Raw genomic sequence first — 18,386 nt, 5'->3', positions numbered from 1 at the left:
GAAAGTTAAAAGTGGGGCCCTAAATGCTGAATTATTGTATCAAAACTGCAGTCAATTCAGAAGGCGATGTGCAGAGAACTGCATCGCTGATTTCTAGCGTGTCCAGGAGTTTTGCAAGCCCCAATGCATATGCAACAGTTATTAAATCATACCACTATACCAGATTAAATATTACCTGCATAATGTTACGGAACACAACTCACTATTATAATACCAATATTACAAATAATAACACAATATAAGGTCCAAATAATGCCGCCACACCATAACCACACAGTGACTGAATAATACCCTCATACTGTTACTGAATAATACTGCAACATCATAACCACATAGTGACTGAATAATACCACCATACTGTTACTGAATAATACCACCACACCATAATCACAGAGACTGAAAAATACCCCCATATTGTTACTGAATAATACTGCAACATCATAACCACATAGTGACTGAATAATACCACCATAATGTAACTGAATAATACCACCACACCATAACCACAGTGACTGAATAATACCCCCATACTATTACTGAATAATACCGCCAAACCATAACCATATAGTGACTAAATAATGCCCCCATACTGTTACTGAATAATACTGCCACACCATAACCACATAGTGACTGAATAATACAACCATACTGTTACTGAATAATACCGCCATACCATAACCAAATAGTGAGTGAATAATTCCCCCATACTGATACTGAATAATACCGCCACACCATAACCACATAGTGACTGAATAATACCCCCATACTGTTACTGAATAATACCCGCACACCATAACCACATAGTGACTAAATAATACCCCCATACAGCTACTGAATAATACCCCCACATCATAACCACAGAATGACTGAATAATACCCCCATACTGTAACTGAATAATACTGCCATACCGTAACCCCATAGAGACCGAATGAAACCCCCATACTGTTACTGAATAATACCACCACATTATAACTACATAGTGACTGAATAATACCCCCATACTGTTACTGTATAAAAACCACTATACAAAGACTAATATTACCACTATATAATGACGCTCTGCAGAACATATGTCATTACAGCACATTTATATCCAGTGACTCAGAGGTGATGCCTTGTAGATAGCACTACAGCATCCCCTGTAGATAGTGCCATACACAGCACCCTGTAGATATTGCCACACACAACCCCCTGTAGATAGTGCCAAACAGTTCCCCTTGTAGATAGTGCTACACAGACCCCGATGTAGTTAGTGCCACAAACCTTCCTTGTAGATAGTGCCACACACCCTCTCTTGTAGATGGTGCCACACAGCCCCACAAACAAATAAAACAAATTTGTACTCACCTAGCCCCGTTCCTGCGATGGACGGAGGAAGGGGGGGGGGTGTCACAGGCCATTGTCAAAAATTATCTCTCTTTGGAGAGATAAATATTGTGTCCAATAGGTGGCAGCATCACACAGTAGCAATGATATGGGAAGAAAAAGAAGACACAGAGTGCTCCTCTTTTTGAGTTGTGATAGATAGTCGGCACAACTCGATCATCAAACAAATGGAGCCTCGGTGCTCCGTGTGTAAGCAGTCTGCTAGCCGTCTGAGTGAACACCAGCGGCTGAGAAATCAGCGGAAGTCAATGTAAATGATGTCCAAATTCTGAAGAAGAAAATTATCACTCCTGGTAGAAGGCGCTCCTGCACTTGTGGAGTAAAGTCAACTGAAATCTCAGTCAGGACAAGATAACACATGGGAAAAAATATATATATTTTTAATTTTTAAAAGACATACATGATGGGACAATATGTGTCATAAAATAAGAATAAAAGCTACGCATTTCGACCCTGAACCAGGGTCTTTCTCAGGCTTGTAAAAAAGTGAGATCTAAAAAGAAATGTCCTTGCTTAACCCCTTCCCGACATTTGATGTTTCCATACGCCAAAGTCGGGTAGGAGAAGTATGGAACAGAGTGAACCCGCTCCATACGATGCCGGTGTCGGCTGTATGTTACAGCCGACACTTCAGAGTAACGAGCGGCATCGCGTTCGAGCGCGATCCCGCTCATTTAACTCGTTAAATGTCGCTGTCAATAGTGACCGCAGCATTTAAGTCGTTAGAAAGAGGGGGGCGACCCCCTCTAACTGCTCATTGCACCCCCCGCAACGCAATAGCGGGGAGGCGATGGTTGCTATATGGCTGCCTGGGGGCCTAATGAAGGCCCCCGGGTCCACTATCTTTGTGCTCCTATTAAGCCCTGCCTCTGGTAGGGCTTAATAGAAACCTGTCAGAATCACAATATACTACATTAGTATTGCAGTATATCGTGCAAGCGATCTAATGATCGCTGGTTGAAGTCCCCTAGGGGGACTAATAAAAAAAGTAAAAATGAGTAAAATAAAGGGTTTTTTTTATTTAAAAAAAAAAATTCAATTAAAAAAAACCCTTTTCCCATTTTCCCCCTAGACCATAGTAAAAAAAATTAACATAATTGGTATCGCCGCGTCCGTAAAAGTCTGAACTATTACAATAAATAATTATTTGACCTGCACGGTGAACGCCATAAAAAAAAAATTGTAAACACCAGAATCTCTAATTTTTGGTGACCTCATCTCCCACAAAAAATGAAATAAAAAGTGATCAAAACATTGCATGTACACCAAAATGGTATCATTAAAAACTACAGCTTATCGCGCAAAACATAAGCCCTCATACCACTTAATCGACAGAAAAAGAAAAAAGTTACGGCTCTCGGAATTTGGCGACATAAAATACTACTTGTAAAAGTAGTAAAATATATAGAAAAAACGTAATCGTATTGACCCACAGAATAAAGTTAACATGTTGTTTTAATTGCACAGTGAATTCCGTAAAAACGACACGCAAAAAAACATGGAGGTATCAATGTTTTTTTCATTTTCTACCCCATAAATAATTTTTCCAACATTAAATGTTGCTACGAAAAACTACAACTCGTCCCGCAAAGATCAAGCCCTCATAGGACTATATAGACGGAAACATAAAAAAGTTATGGCTTTTGGAATGTGTGGAGGAAAAAACGAAAATGAAAATCTGAAAAAGGGCTGCGGCGGGAAGGGGTTAAATGTCCATTTTGACCTGGAAGTATTTCTAGGTCAAAGGTCTTGGTTATAGTTCATGGTGGAAGTGGTTTGTTCGTGTTACCTGATCGACATCGATGAAAAGTTAAATAACAATTTACCAGTACAAAGCTACATATATAAATCTTAAAACAATGGTCATATAATACAAAAAATTTTTTTGAAAAATTACTTCAAATAGTTAGGCAGTTCTTTTCGAGTGTCCCCCGTTTTAGATGGACTTCTGCTGTTTATTTTTGTATCCTTATATTTGATTATTCAGCAAGCATACATATATTCCTATGACTTTCGAATTAGTTTATGATTTTTTCTATTCCTTATAAATAACCTCCTTAACATTACAGGTTGTATAGTCTGTGATCTGCAGCGTGAGCGTCGTCATCATTGTCATGGGGACGCTACTCTAAGTTGCTGACAGTGATGCTGCTTCCTGCTGGTATTGAAAAAGCACAGAATCTGGGGACAGTAGTATGATTTGTCCTCAGTGGCGTAACTATAGTGGTCGCAGAGGTCACAATTGCAACCGGGCCCCAAAGCCAGGAGGCCCGCAGCCCCCCGCAAGTCTATACAAACCTACTTTAGTAACGGGAGCCTATGTAATAAAGTACATGGGCCCCTGTTACTATAGTAACTGACAGTACACTTGCTCTCCTCGTTCCAGAGCGCAGCGGAGGTCCTGAAGTCTCTTCGTGTCATGACGTCGCAACGCTGTGCGCCACACACAAAATCCCGGCGCTGGGTGGGGTCAGGAGGAGGGTAAGTATACAATTACTGTCTGCTAGGGCCTGTAAAAATTCCCTAAAAATTGATGAACTGATTGGCGGGGGTCCCAGCAGTCAGACCCTGACCTATCAGCTAGTAATGGCCTATCCTGAGGATAGGCCATAAATTTTTAGAGACTGGACAACCCCTTTAAGCCTACTATGTGGTAAGCTCAGATACGGGTCACATCAGACAGGATGACACATGGTGTGATCCTTTCGCTGGGCCCTGTATCTAAGCCTACCGCATGGTAGGCTTAGATAAATGGCGCATGTGTCATCCTGTCTGATGGACCCTGTATCTAAGACTACCTTGTGGTAGGCTTAGATATAGGGCCCCAGCAGACAGTAATCTTATACTGTATAAAATTAGTCTGCTGGGGCCCTGTATCTAAGCATCTTACCATGTCCAAATGGTAAGCTTAGATACATGGCCCATGTGTGATCCTGTCCGCTGGACCCTGTATCTAAGCCTACCTTGTGGCAGGCTTTGATACAGGGTCCAACAGACAGGATCACACATGGGCCCTGTATCTAAGCCTACATATGTGTAGGATCAGACATGGGCCCTGTATCTAAGCCTACCACGTGTGTTACTAATGTTTTTTTTTGTGTTTGTATTTTCATTACAGATACAGTCGCTGGACTACGTTGGATTCGAGGACTACTTCGATAACATGTTTTTTTATTCTCAATAGAATGGTTAACGAGGGTTTTGTGTGATGGGGATAACCCTTTAAAAAGTGTCAAGATATTTGCATTCTGCTGCCGATCGTACATAAGGCATGGAGAGACATAGGTAGCACACTGGGGGGTATGAAGCAACAATATGCGTTACAAAGAATCTTGTACACGGGTCCTATTAATTACAGGAGAATGTAGTTATAATGAGACATTAAAGTGTCCCTCCAAATCCAATCTCCCTACTAATCTGACATTCATACAAAGTATCGTGCAGTTATCCTATTCTAATTTATTTGTCCCGTGCACTATACTCTCCGAGTGTCGTACAGTTGACTTGGTAACTGTAACGCCCAGCATGCACAAGCCTCTCCTCAGGCTTGATATCAGATCAGGAGGGAGATTGGAATTGGAAGGACACTTCTATACGTCATGAGCATTTTAATAGCTTTTCATGACTTATCCATTAACGGATACCATTATAGCCTTTGGGTGACGGAAACCACTGTTAGGCATCTATCACAGCACAGCCTACGTTTAACCTATACAGTACTGTTCAAAAGTTTTAGGCAGTTGTGGAAAAATGCATCAAAGTAAGAATGCTTTCAAAATAGAAGTGTTAATAGTTTGTATTTTGTTAATTGAGGGGAAAAAAGTGAATAAACAGAAGAGAAATCTAAATCAAATCATTATTTGGTGTAATCACTCTTTGCCTTCAAAACAGCATCAATTCTTCTAGGTACACTTGCACACAGTTTTTGAAAGAACTCGGCAGGAAGGATGTTCCAAACATCTTGGAGAACTAACCACAGATCTTCTGTGGATGTAGGCTTCCTCAAATCCTTCTGTCTCTTCATGTAATCACTGGCAGACTCGATTATGTTGTGACCAGGGTTCTGTGGGAGCCATATCATCCTTTCCATGGCTCCTTGTTCTTCTTTACGCTAAAGATAGTTGTTAATGACATTGGCTGTATGTTTGTGGTCATTGTCCTGCTGCAGAATAGATTTGAAGCCAATCAGAAGTATCTGCCAGTATTTCTCAGAATTGTGGACACCATTAATCCAGACCAAATCCCCAACTCCATTTGTTGAAATGTAGCCCCAAGGAGCAAGGAACCTCCACCATGCTTCGCTGTTGCCTGCACTCATTATTGTACCGCTCTCCAGCCCTTCGCCGAACAAACTGCCTTCTGTTAGAGCCAAATATTTCACATTTTGACTCATCAGTCCAGAGCACCTGCTGCTATTTCCAGTTCCTATGTTTTCATGCATAGTTGAGTCGCTTGGCATTGTTTCCACATTGAAGGCATGGCTTTTTGGCCACAATTCTTCCATAAAGATCACTTCTGGCCAGACTTCTAGGAAGAGTAGATGGGTGTACCTGGGTCCGACTGGGTAATGCCAGTACTGAGCTGATAGCACTGGTGGATATCTTCCGATTTCGAAGGGAAGTAAGTTTGATGTGTCTTTGATTTGCCTGTGACTAAGTCTCCTTGGCCGAGCACTGCATCTATTGCCCACAACTTTGCCCGTTTCTTTGTGCTTCTTCAAAAGAGCTTGAACAGCTCATCTTGAAACCCCAGTATGCTTTGAAATCTTTGCCTGGGAGAGACCTTGGTGATGCAGTAAAACTACCCTGTGTGTTGTTGTTGTTGTTGTTGTGCTCAATTTTGCCATGGTGGACCTGTGACATGAAGCTGCCTTCCACAACCTCACCTTTGTAGCAAAGTTTGGCTGTTCCTCATCCAGTTTTAAACCTTTTACACAGCTATTTCAGTTAGGGTATGTTCACACAGTCTATTTTTGGCCGTTTTTTGGGCCGTAAACGCCCAAAAAACGGCCGAAAAATCTGAAGCAGAACGCTTCCAAACATCTGCCCATTGATTGCAATGGGAAAAACTGCGTTCTGTTGCGATGGAGTTTTTTTTTTACGCGGCCGTTTTTCAAAACCGGCCACGAGAAAGAAGTGCAGGTCACTTCTTGGGACATTTTTGGAGCCGTTTTTCATTGACTTTATTGAAAAAAGCTCCAAAAACGGCCGTAAAAAATGCAGCGAAAATCGCGAGTGGCTTGAAAAACATCTGAAAATCAGGAGCTGTTTTCCCTTGAAAACAGCCCCATATTTTCAGACGTTTTTGACTCAGCGTGTGAACATACCCTTATAGTTAATGACTGTATTTAACCTACATATGAAAATAATGATCATTATCACCTGTTTGGTATAATTGTTTAATCATACACCTGGCTATAATCCCACAAAATCCATGACATTGTGCAAGTGTACCTAAAAGAATTGATGCTGTTTTGAAGGCAAAGGGTGGTAACACCAAATATTAATTTAATGTAGATTTATGTTCTGTTCATTCGCTTTGTATTATGTTAATTAATAAAAAAAACTATTAAGGCCCTGTTCACACTGAGTTTTTTTGGTGCAGTTTTTGCTACGGAAATCGTGTTGGAAACCGCGGCAAGAAAATGGCCGAAATCGCCTACCATTGATTTCTATTGGAGGCGAAGGCATTTTTTTCCCACGAGCGGAAAAATACGCTCACGGGAAACAGAAGCGACATGCCCTTTCTTCGGGCGTTTTCTCTCTGATCTCCCATTCACATCAAGGGGAGGTAGCGAAAGCGTTTTTCGCTGCGTTTTTTCCCGCGCCAAACCGTGCAGGCAGGTCAAATTCTGCCTCAAAATTCCAGATTTTTCTGTGTCAACATTTTTCCACAACTGCCTACATTTTTTGCACAGTACTGTATGTCAAACGTAGGCAAAAAATGTGATGTTAACCTCGTCTAAATAGTACAAGGTTTTGAAAATAAAAACCCTGTACAAAACTGGGCTCTAGGAGAGTGGGAGGAATCACACCTGAGTAGGAAATGTTTACATAAACCTGCATATGGAGGGCCCCGATATGTTTACTGTAAGGGTATGTTCACACAGAGTTTTTTGCAGGCAGAAAATTCTGCCTGGAAATATCAGCTCCGGTTTTTTTTAAGTGGTTTGCACCACACGTGTTTTTTGGCACATTTTGTGCCAAGATTTTTGTCGCTGTCTTTTTTACCTATTTATTAAAAAGACAAAGGGGAAAACCCTGAGTGTTTTGGGCGAAAAACGCGTAAAAAAACGTGCCAAAAGTCAAGGGAAAAAAACACGTAAAAAAGGCGTTTATTTCCGTCTCCCATTGATTTCGATGAAGCTTTTGAGGCGGAAAACGCCTCAAGATAGGGCACGTCGCGTCTTTTTCCTGCGAGTGTTTTTTTTGCTCGCAGAAAAAAATACGCCTCCACCTCCCATTGAAATCAATGGGAAATTGAAATCAATGGGAGTCAATTTGGCCGTTCTTTGCCGAGGTCTTTGCCGAGGTTTTTGCCGAGGTTTTTGCCGTGGTTTCTGCGGCAAACACCACAGCAAAAAACTGTGTGAACAGGGCTCAAGGGGACCAGAAATTTCAGATGGCAGCCCTGGAGAGAAGAGAGGAATCATGGAAACTGTAGTCATTTACATGATAATCCCACCCACAGCATCTTGCCAGCATCAAAACAGCAGTACTGCACAGAACTGCATAACATAATGAAAATTAAAAACAAAAACATTTCTGAGCTATGGTGAGACCACCTGTTGACTATTCAGACACATACTGGTACTTTTCTGCATTTTTCATAATCTCGGATAAACCCTTTAAATTATAATACTTTAAGCACAATATTAATTTTATTTGCCAAACCACTGTAAAATAGAAAAGAAAATAATCTGTATTCACCACTATGCATTCATACTGCATACATTTACCTCAAATTAATTTTAAAAAAACTGAAGGAGAATAATAATCACTAGTCCTGAGTACAAACCCCTCTCTTGTACACAGAGATACCTTAAAATTGTATACGTTTCTCTGTCCAACTCATGGGCAGTAGTTTTACTACAATTAATTCTGACCTATTGTTTTTACAGCTTGTTCCCCCCATAAAATAGATATAACTCGAGGAGGACTTGCTTGTCTGTCAATGTTGTGGCAGTTAAACTTGGCAGTTAGGTCGTCTCCACACGGTTTAAACACGGTTTTCACTATTATTTTTTTGTTAAAAAAAAGTGCAATAGTCCTCAGAGAGATGGGTTAAAGGCAGGGCCAGCTCCAGGTTTATGTGGGCCCTTGGGCAACACAGACTTAGTAGGCCCTTTTGCGGGGGAACTCACGGCGGCAGTAAAATGGCAGAAAACCATATAGACGTTAGGCACGGTTTATGCCCAATATAGAAGTTAGACCCCCAGTTTGTACCCCCATAAATTTAGTGCCCTCTGTAGATAGTGCCACACAGCCCCCCCTCCCAGGTAGTTCCACACAGCCCCCTTCTCCCAGGTGGTGCCCCACAGCCCCCTCCCAGGTAGTGCCAGAGCCCCCCACCCAGGTAGTGCTACAAAGCCCCCCTCCCAGGTAGTGCCACACAGCCCCCATCCCAGGTAGCGCCACACAGCCCCCATCCCAGGTAGTGCTACACAGCCCCCTCCTCCCAGGTCCCTCCTCCCAGGTAGTGCCACACAGCCCCCCTCCCTGTACATAGCACCTTTGAGGTTCCCTCTAGGAGTGGAATCCCCAGCCAGAGAATTGCTGGGGATTCTGCTTCATGAGAAGCCCCTGACGTTACTGTCCATATATGGACAGTGTGATCAGGGGCAACCCCAGAGCCATAGTCCCAGGCAGAGCACTACTAGCACTCTGACTGGGACTCCTGCTCTGCTCCTGACATCACTGTCCATATATGGTGATAGTGATGTCCGGAGAAGAGCGGAAGTCCCGGGCAGAGTGCTAGTAAAGGCTCTGCTCCGGGGAAACCCCGGACATCACTGTCCATATACGGCTAGTGAGGTCAGGGGCAACCCCAGGGACAAAGTCCCGGGCAGAGCGCTACTAGTGCTCTGCCTGGGACGCCTTCTCTCCTCCTGACATCACGGTCCATATATGGACAGTGATGTCAAGAGGAGTGGAGTCCCAGGCAGAGAGCTAGAAGCGGCTCTGCTCCGGGACTCCATTTCTGGGGAAGCCCCTGACAGTCCCACAGCAGAGCCACTTCTAGCACTTTGCCTAGTACTCCTTCTTTCCTCCGGATATCACTGTCCATATATGGACAGTGATGTCAGGGGCTTCCCCAGAGACGGATTCCCAGAGCAGCTGGCGCTCTGCCTGGGACTCCTTCTCTCCTCCTGACATCACAAGGGTAGTGGGCCTCGGCACTTGCATGGGTTTGCCAGGTGCTGACACCGGCCCTGGTTAAAGGTACACTTTCATTTCAGAAGCTAGATCCTTCTACTTTTCTTAGGATCCATTTGCATTTATAACATTTATGGCCCATAATGAACAGACCCTGTATGCGAGCACATGTAATACATACGTATTACGGATAGGCTCTCTGTTTGCCACCATAGGGTGCCTCTCTGTATCCTGTTTGAGTGGAATAGGTGGAGAATATGGAGCCAATCTTACTCTGCACAGGTGTTCATGCCCCTGAAACTTTGCACAGTCATGCTCCTCTATGCACTGCATATGTTTTCAATATGTATGTTCTATAAGATGCTGATTTAAAGGGATTATCGATTGAATAATTTTCATACCAAAAGTCCTGAAATGCTATTAATAGCTATTTTAATGTAACTTGCATTGTGTCTAGCATAAAAAATAAATAAATACCTTTTTAATAGTTTTTTTACTTCCCTATGTCCCCCTTGGTTCTGCTACTAATCTGTGCTGCTGGGGGAGGGGCTCTGAGCAGAATCAGTCTTTGTCTTTCCCTGGCAGCTACCACTATAGTCACTTCTTACTTCCCTGCTTAAATAGTCTTCTCAGCCATACTGCCATGCCACTGCAAAGGCCCTGCTATTTCCCTGACAAGCAGTGAAGAAAGCTATTTTTATTGGCTGCTCTGCAGTGAACAGAGGATCACTTTGCAGAGATCTGGCTGTGGGGAGAGTGATTAAACGTGCGTGTACGCAGTTCATTAGGTGGAGCTGCACATTGCTATAAGCTATGAGCACCTGGTGGCGCTATACTATGTAAGTGAATGTCCTTAATCTTCAGTGGATAATTTTTTTTAAAAAGCATGGAAATAGCAAACATTGTTTAATTGTTATGATCTATACAATGAGTATGATTTTCTTTTTTGGCAAAACCCCTTTAACCCACTCCCGCATGCATGTACATAATGTGAAAGGTCAACGTCCTGAATACTGACATGCATATACAGCAAGGTGATTGCGCAGGCATAGAATCTGTGTCCACTAGAGCACCCTGGTACCCAGCTAAGACTGACAGCTGGGCTCCTGCTGCAATGGCCAGGATAGGAGAAACCTCAGATTTAGGCCGTTTAACCCTTAAATGCGCCGTTCAATAGCGACCGTGGCATTTAAGTGGACAGTTAGTTTATTTAAAAAAAATTCCATAAAAAATGTTTTTATCTTGTAAAAGTGTAAGAAAATAAAATCATATATAGTATCTCCACGATCGTACAACCCAAATAAAATTAAATGGACAGTAACGTCTCAAACAACTTATGCTAATCTAATAGTACACCAGAGATATATATATATAAACTTTGTAATTTACTTACTATTTTAATGTAGTTGTTTTATCCACGCAAATTCTGTGTGAAGTTACTGCCACTAGGTGTCTCCCTTCCTGTTGTTAAGCAAAATCTGTCTCTCGTTACAGAGCAAAGGAGACGTACTGCAGGTAGTAGGGGTGTGCCTCTTCACTGCCTGCCAATAGAAGTCTCTTGAGAGGGGAGGATAAGGGAGCAGGGAGAGAAAGACACAGATACGCTGTCATAGAAGTTATTGGAGAGGGGAGGGGAGCAGGAACAGAGACACAGACGCTGCCCATAGAAGTCCATGGAGTGGGGAGCAGGAGGAGAGCCACACACAAACGTGCTACAGCTGTTGGTAATAGTAATATGTCACCCAGTGCTGGATTCCCAGCTACATTGTACCTTACTGCTGTATAATGTCGCTCATGTTGCTCCAGCTTCTATATACAGTATATGTGATAGATAGCGATAAGAGAGCACAATTCTCCTTTTCTCTGTGTGCACTGTATATAAGACATAATAGCTATTAGGCTCCACCTGCTAGCTCAGAGAAAACTGAGAATTAGAGAGAGAGCTTGCAGAGGGGAAACGGCAAAAAGAATTGCCATATACAAGTCATATAATGGTTATAAATAGTGTTACTCCACATGTACACACATATGACAGCTGTAATGACAGGGTAGGGAGACAGACAGGTGAGCCCTAATCTACCCGCCACTCAGTCCCTGCCTACTTGCAACGACCCGTCCTAAGCGACGGGGTACAACTGGGCGACGGTCCCTACGCTCAGTAAGTGCAAGACAGACAAACAGACAGGGGTACACAGAAGCTAGGGAAACGGGGCAGACTGATTGCCCACGGGCGTCGACACAGAACCGGACCCTTTCTAGGTGGACCTGGTTTATTGGGGAAACGAAGGTGGAACCTCCTGAGCAATACCCCAGCGTGAACATCCCGGGCGGGTACCCAAGTCCTCTCCTCAGGCCCGTATCCTCTCCAATGGACCAGGTACTGGAGGGAGCCTTGGACCATCCTGCTGTCCACAATCTTGGCCACCTCGAATTCTACCCCCTCAGGGGTGAGAAAAGGGACCGGAGGTTTCCTCGAGGGAGCCAAGGACGGGGAGCAGCGTTTAAGGAGGGAGGCATGAAAGACGTCGTGCACTCGAAAAGACGGGGGCAACTCCAGTCGGAAGGAGACAGGGTTAAGGACTTCAATGACCTTTTACGGCCCTATAAACCGGGGAGCAAATTTTTTAGACGGGTCTTTAAGGCGCAAATTTTTAGAAGATAGCCACACCAGATCCCCGTCCACAAACAAGGGGTTAGCAGAACGTCTTCTATCTGCCTGAGTCTTTTGTATGCTCTGGGACGCCTCTAGGTTCTTCTGAACCTGGGCCTAGACTGTGCACAGTTCCTGATGAACGACATCTACCTCGGGATTGTTGGAACTACCAGGTGAAATGGAGAACCGTGGATTAAACCCAAAATTACAGAAAAAGGGGGAGACCCCTGACGAGTTACTGACCCGGTTATTAAGGGAAAATTCGGCGAGGGGAATGAATGAGACCCAATCATGTTGACAGTCAGAGATAATACACCTTAAATATTGTTCTAGAGACTGATTAGTCCTCTCCGTTTAGCCATTAGTTTCAGGATGGAAAGCCGAGGAGAAGGACAGATCAATCTCCAACTTTTTACAGAAGGCTCTCCAAAACAATGAAACAAATTGTACCCCTCTGTCAGAAACAATATTGACAGGAACCCCATGGAGACGCAGGATGTGTTTGACAAACAAGGTAGCTAACGTCTTAGCATTGGGTAGTTTCTTGAGGGGCACAAAGTGGCACATCTTACTGAAGCGGTCTACTACAACCCACACCACCGACTTGCCTTGAGATGGAGGCAAATCGGTGATAAAATCCATGGAGATATGGGTCCAAGGTCTCTGGGGAATGGGTAAAGAACATAGTAAGCCCGCTGGTCAGGACCTGGGAGTCTCTGACCTAGCACAAACCTCAAAAGCGGCGACGTAGGCCTTAACGTCTTTAAGCAACCCAGGCCACCAGTAGTTTCTGGCAATGAGGTGCTTGGTACCCAGGATGCCTGGATGGCCAGATAGTGCAGAGTCATGATTTTCCCTAAGTAACCTTAGCCGGAGTTGCAGGGGAACAAACAGCTTGTTCTCAGGAAGGTTCCCGGGAGCTGAACCTTGATCAGCCGCAATTTCGGAGACTAAATCAGAATCAAGAGGAAATTATTATACCTGGAGGCAAAACACAAGCAGGATCCTCCTCCGAAGGAGGGCTGGCCATGAAGCTACGCGACAGTGCGTCAGCCTTAATATTTTTAGACCCAGCCCTATAGGTGACCAAAAAGTTGAATCTGGTAAAAAATAGCGCCCATCGAGCTTGTCTCGGGTTTAGCCTCCGGGCAGATTCTAAGAAAACCAGATTCTTGTGGTCGGTAAGGACCGTTACCTGGTGCCTAGCCCCCTCCAGGAAGTGGCGCCACTCTTCAAATGCCCATTTAATGGCTAAGAGTTCGCGGTTGCCAATATCATAGTTACTCTCAGTGGGCGAAAACTTCCTGGAGAAGTAGGCACAGGGCGGAGATGGGTGAGGGACCTGGTACCCTGGGACAAGACAGCACCCACTCCCACCTCGGAGGCGTCAACCTCCACGATGAATGGCTCCATTTGGTTGGGCTGAACCAGCACTGGGGCCGAGATAAAGCACTTCTTAAGGACCTCAAAATCCTGGACAGCCTCAGGAGGCCAGTGGAGGAGATCAGCACCTTTGCGAGTGAGATCCATAAGAGGCATAGCGATGACCGAGAAGTTAGCAATAAATCTCCTGTAATAATTAGCGAATCCCAGGAAGCACTGTAACGCCTTCAGGGAGGCAGGTTGGACACATTCCGCCACAGCCTGGACCTTGGCGGGGTCCATGCGGAATTCATGAGGAGTGAGGATTTGACCCAAAAATGGTATCTCTTGCACCCCAAACACACATTTTTCGGTCTTAGCAAACAGTTTGTTTTCCCGAAGGACCTGGAGCACCTTCCTGACATGCTCAATGTGGGAGGACCAGTCCTTGGAAAACACAAGTATGTCATCAAGGTACACTACAAGAAATACCCCCAGATAGTCTCTTAAAATCTCATTTATGAAATTCTGGAAGACCGCGGGAGCATTACACAACCCAAAGGGCATGACGAGGTATTCTAAATGACCTTCGGGCGTGTTAAACGCAGTCTTCCACTCATCCCCCTCTTTGATGCGGATAAGGTTATAAGCCCCCCGTAGATCAAACTTAGAGAACCATTGGGCCCCCTGAACCTGATTGAAGAGATCAGGAATCAAAGGAAGGGGGTACTGGTTCCTTACAGTGACCTTATTCAAGTTCCGGTAGTCGATGCACGGCCTAAGACCACCATCCTTCTTCCCTACGAAGAAGAAGCCAACACCTACCGGAGAAGTAGAGGGGCGAATGTAACCCTTGGCCAGGCATTCCTGGATATACTCTCTCATGGCTTCACGTTCGGGACAAGAGAGATTGAATATCCTACCCTTAGGGAGCTTAGCTCCTGGTACCAAATCGATTGCGCAATCGCATTCTCTATGAGGAGATAACACTTCGGAGGCCTCTTTAGAGAAAACATCAGCGAAGTCCTGAACAAACTCAGGTAGAGTGTTCACCTCCTCAGGGAGAGAGATAGAATTAACAGAAAAACATGACGTCATGCATTCATTACCCCATTTGGTAAGATCCCCAGTATTCCAGTTAAACGTGGGACTATGCAACTGCAACCAAGGAAGGCCTAAAACCAAATCGGACGATAATCCCTGCATCACCAGTACAGAGCACTGCTCCAAATGCATGGAGCCAACAAGGAGTTCAAAAACAGGGGTATGCTGTGTAAAATAACCATTAGCAAGAGGAGTGGATACCCAAGAGTAGTCGATACCCACTACAGGGACAGGTTTAGGCAAATCAATCAATGGCATAGCTAGAGACATAGCAAATTCCACAGACATAATATTAGCAGAAGACCCTGAATCCACGAAGGCACTGCCGGTAGCAGACCTACCACCAAAAGAGACCTGAAAGGGAAGCAAGATTTTATTAGGTTTCATCTTTACGGGAAATACCTGTGCGTCCAAGTGACCTCCCCGATGATCACTTAGGCGCGGAAGTTCTTCCGGCTGCTTATTCTTACGCCCAGGACAGTTGTTCACTTGATGCTTGTCATCCCCACAGTAGAAGCAGAGACCATTCTTCCTGCGGAACTCTCTACGTTGTTGGGGAGACACGGAGGCCCCGAGTTGCATAGGTTCACCCGAGTTTTCCGTGGAAGAATGAAGCAACGGAACCTCAGGAGCCATCATGGGGGAGTCGGAGGAGAAGGCACAAAAACGTTCAAGTCGTCGTTCCCTGAGACGTCGGTCAAGTCGTACCGCTAAAGCCATAACCTGATCTAGGGAGTCAGCAGAGGGATAGCTAACTAGCAGGTCTCTCAGGGCGTTCGACAGACCCAATCTAAACTGGCACCTCAAGGCAGGGTCATTCCACCGAGAAGCTACACACCACTTCCTAAAGTCAGAACAATACTTCTCTACAGGTCTCTTACCCTGACGTAAGGTCACCAGCTGACTCTCGGCACAGGCAGTCTTGTCAGTCTCGTCATAAATGAGCCCGAGAGCAGAAAAGAAAAGATCAACGGAGGAAAGTTCAGGGGCGTCAGGAGCCAAGGAGAAGGCCCATTCTTGGGGCCCGTCCTGGAGCCGGGACATAATTATACCCACCCGCTGGCTCTCAGAACCTGAGGAGTGGGGCTTTAAGCGAAAATAGAGTCTACAACTCTCCCGAAAGGAGAAAAAAGTTTTCCGGTCCCCTGAGAACCGGTCAGGCAACTTGAGGTGGGGTTCAAGAGGTGAGGTGGGGGGCACTACCAGGGAAGCATCACGCAGATTGTCCCTCTGAGCCAGGGCCTGGACGGAGAGGCCCTGCATCTGCTGAGCCAGGGTCTCAAGGGGGTCCATAGATGTGTCAGGGACCAGGGTAGACTAGGTAAATGGGCCTGTGATTATGTAATGACAGGGTAGGGAGACAGACAGATGAGCCCTAATCTACCCGCCACTCAGTCCCTGCCTACTTGCAACGACCCGTCCTAAGCGACGGGGTACAGCTGGGCGACGGTCCCTACGCTCAGTAAGTGCAAGACAGACAAACAGACAGGGGTACACAGAAGCTAGGGAAACGGGGCAGCTGCCCACGGAGACACCGTGAGCAACAAGAGTGGTGAACGAGCCGAGTCAAACCAGGAGAGAGTGAGGTACAAAACGCTGAGCAGGAGAGTGGTCAGAAAGCCAAGGTCAATAACAAGCAGAGGATCAGTAGTACAAACAGCAGCACCAAGCCAGGAAACAAGCATAGAAGAATCACAGGCAAAGGGTGAACAGGAAAGGCAGGTATAAATAGACTGTGAGCGGGAACTAGCTCCGTCTGGCCAGGCTGTGATAGGCTCTCCCACTCCTAAGCCTGCCATCCTGAGTGGTGGAAGATGGAGTCAGTCTCACAGACATAGGAACAAGTGCAGACTGATTGCCCACGGGCGTCGACACAGAACCTATGTCTGGCAAATCCTTTACAACAGCTTTATCTGAAAATTTAGGTACACTTCATTCAAACTAAATGGTAAACACCATACTCCTGCACAGGGCCGGCCTCAGCACCTGACGAACCCAGGCTAGTGCCGGGGCCCACTACACTTTGGCCACTGATGCTGCCGTCGTCACGGCATCACTGTCCCTATATGGACAGTGATGTAAGGAAGAGAGGAGTCCCAGGCAGAGCGCTAGAAGCGGCTCAGCTCCGGGACTCCGTCTCTGGGAAAGCCCCTGACATCACTGTCCATATTCAGACAGTGTTGTCAGGAGCAGAGCAGTGTACGAGGCAGTGACGTAGCTATGGGAGTCGCAACGGTCACAACTGCGACTGGGCCCCTAAGCCTGGGGGGCCCACAGACAGGCACGATGTAGTGATGTCATTGCGCCTGTCTGCGCCGAATCACTCACAGCACAGTGCAGAGGTGGAGAAGGATCTCCTCCACCTGTCGTGGGAACGGGGATAGGTAAGTAATTAGGTTATTATTTTTCTATTAGGTACATACACATGGGGTCCTTATACTGGGTATAGGAGGGGGGGTTCATATGGTAGCTGCTGAGGGCATTATACTGTATGGGGGCATTATACTGTATGTGGCAGCTATGGAGGGCATTATACTGTATGGGGGGCATTAGGCTGTATGGGGCAGCTATGGGGGTATTATACTGTATGTGGCAGCTATGGAGGGCATTATACTGTATGGGGGCATTATACTGTATAGGGCAGCTATGGAGGGCATTATACTGCAGTGGTGTAGCTAGGGGGGGCCAGGTGGGGCATGTGCCCCGAGCGCAACTTAGAGGGGGGTGCCAGTGCCACCCCCTCCTGCACTATAATTGTACCTGTGTCTATAGGACACAGGTACAATTAGAAGCAATGAATGGCCGGGTACGTTCCGTGCCCGCCATTCAGCTCTTTTCCATGAGAGAAGCGGTATCGCGCTTCCGTCGATGAAAGTTACTGACTGACAGGGAAAGTCACTCTGCCCAGCCAATCAGCGCCTTTCATAGACGCTTCGTTCAACCCCCAGGAGACCTGCGCAGAAGAGAGCAGGTCTCCATTGCTGCCGGCCGGCGTGGAAGCGGGATTAAGGTGAGTTTGAATAGTTTGTTATTTTATTGTAATAAAAAAAGTGTGTGGCTTTATCTACAGGGCGGGCTTTATCTACAAGGGGGGCTTTATCTACAAAGGGGGCTTTATCTATGGGGGGGCTCTATCTACAGGGGGGCTATATACTGGGGTGGGCTATCTATGGAGCACCATATAGAGTGGGGGCTTTATCTACGGTGGGCGGGAGGGGCTCTATCTACAGGGGGGCTATATACTGGTGTGGGCTATCTATGGAGCACTATATACAGGGGTGGGTTATATCTACAGGGGGCTATATACAGGGGTGGGCTATCTATGGAGCACTATATACAGGGGTGGGCTATATATACAGGGGGGCTATATACAGGGGTGGGCTATCTATGGAGTACTATATACCGGGGGGGCTATATACAGGGGTGGGCTATCTATGGAGCACTATATACAGGGGTGGGCTAAATCTACAGGGGGGCTATATACAGGGGTGGGCTATCTATGGAG

This window comes from Rhinoderma darwinii, chromosome 6, assembly GCF_050947455.1.
Source record: "Rhinoderma darwinii isolate aRhiDar2 chromosome 6, aRhiDar2.hap1, whole genome shotgun sequence".
In the NCBI taxonomy this organism is placed as follows: domain Eukaryota; kingdom Metazoa; phylum Chordata; class Amphibia; order Anura; family Rhinodermatidae; genus Rhinoderma; species Rhinoderma darwinii.
The sequence above is the reverse complement of the archived record's forward strand: the minus strand, read 5'-3'. Positions refer to the sequence as shown.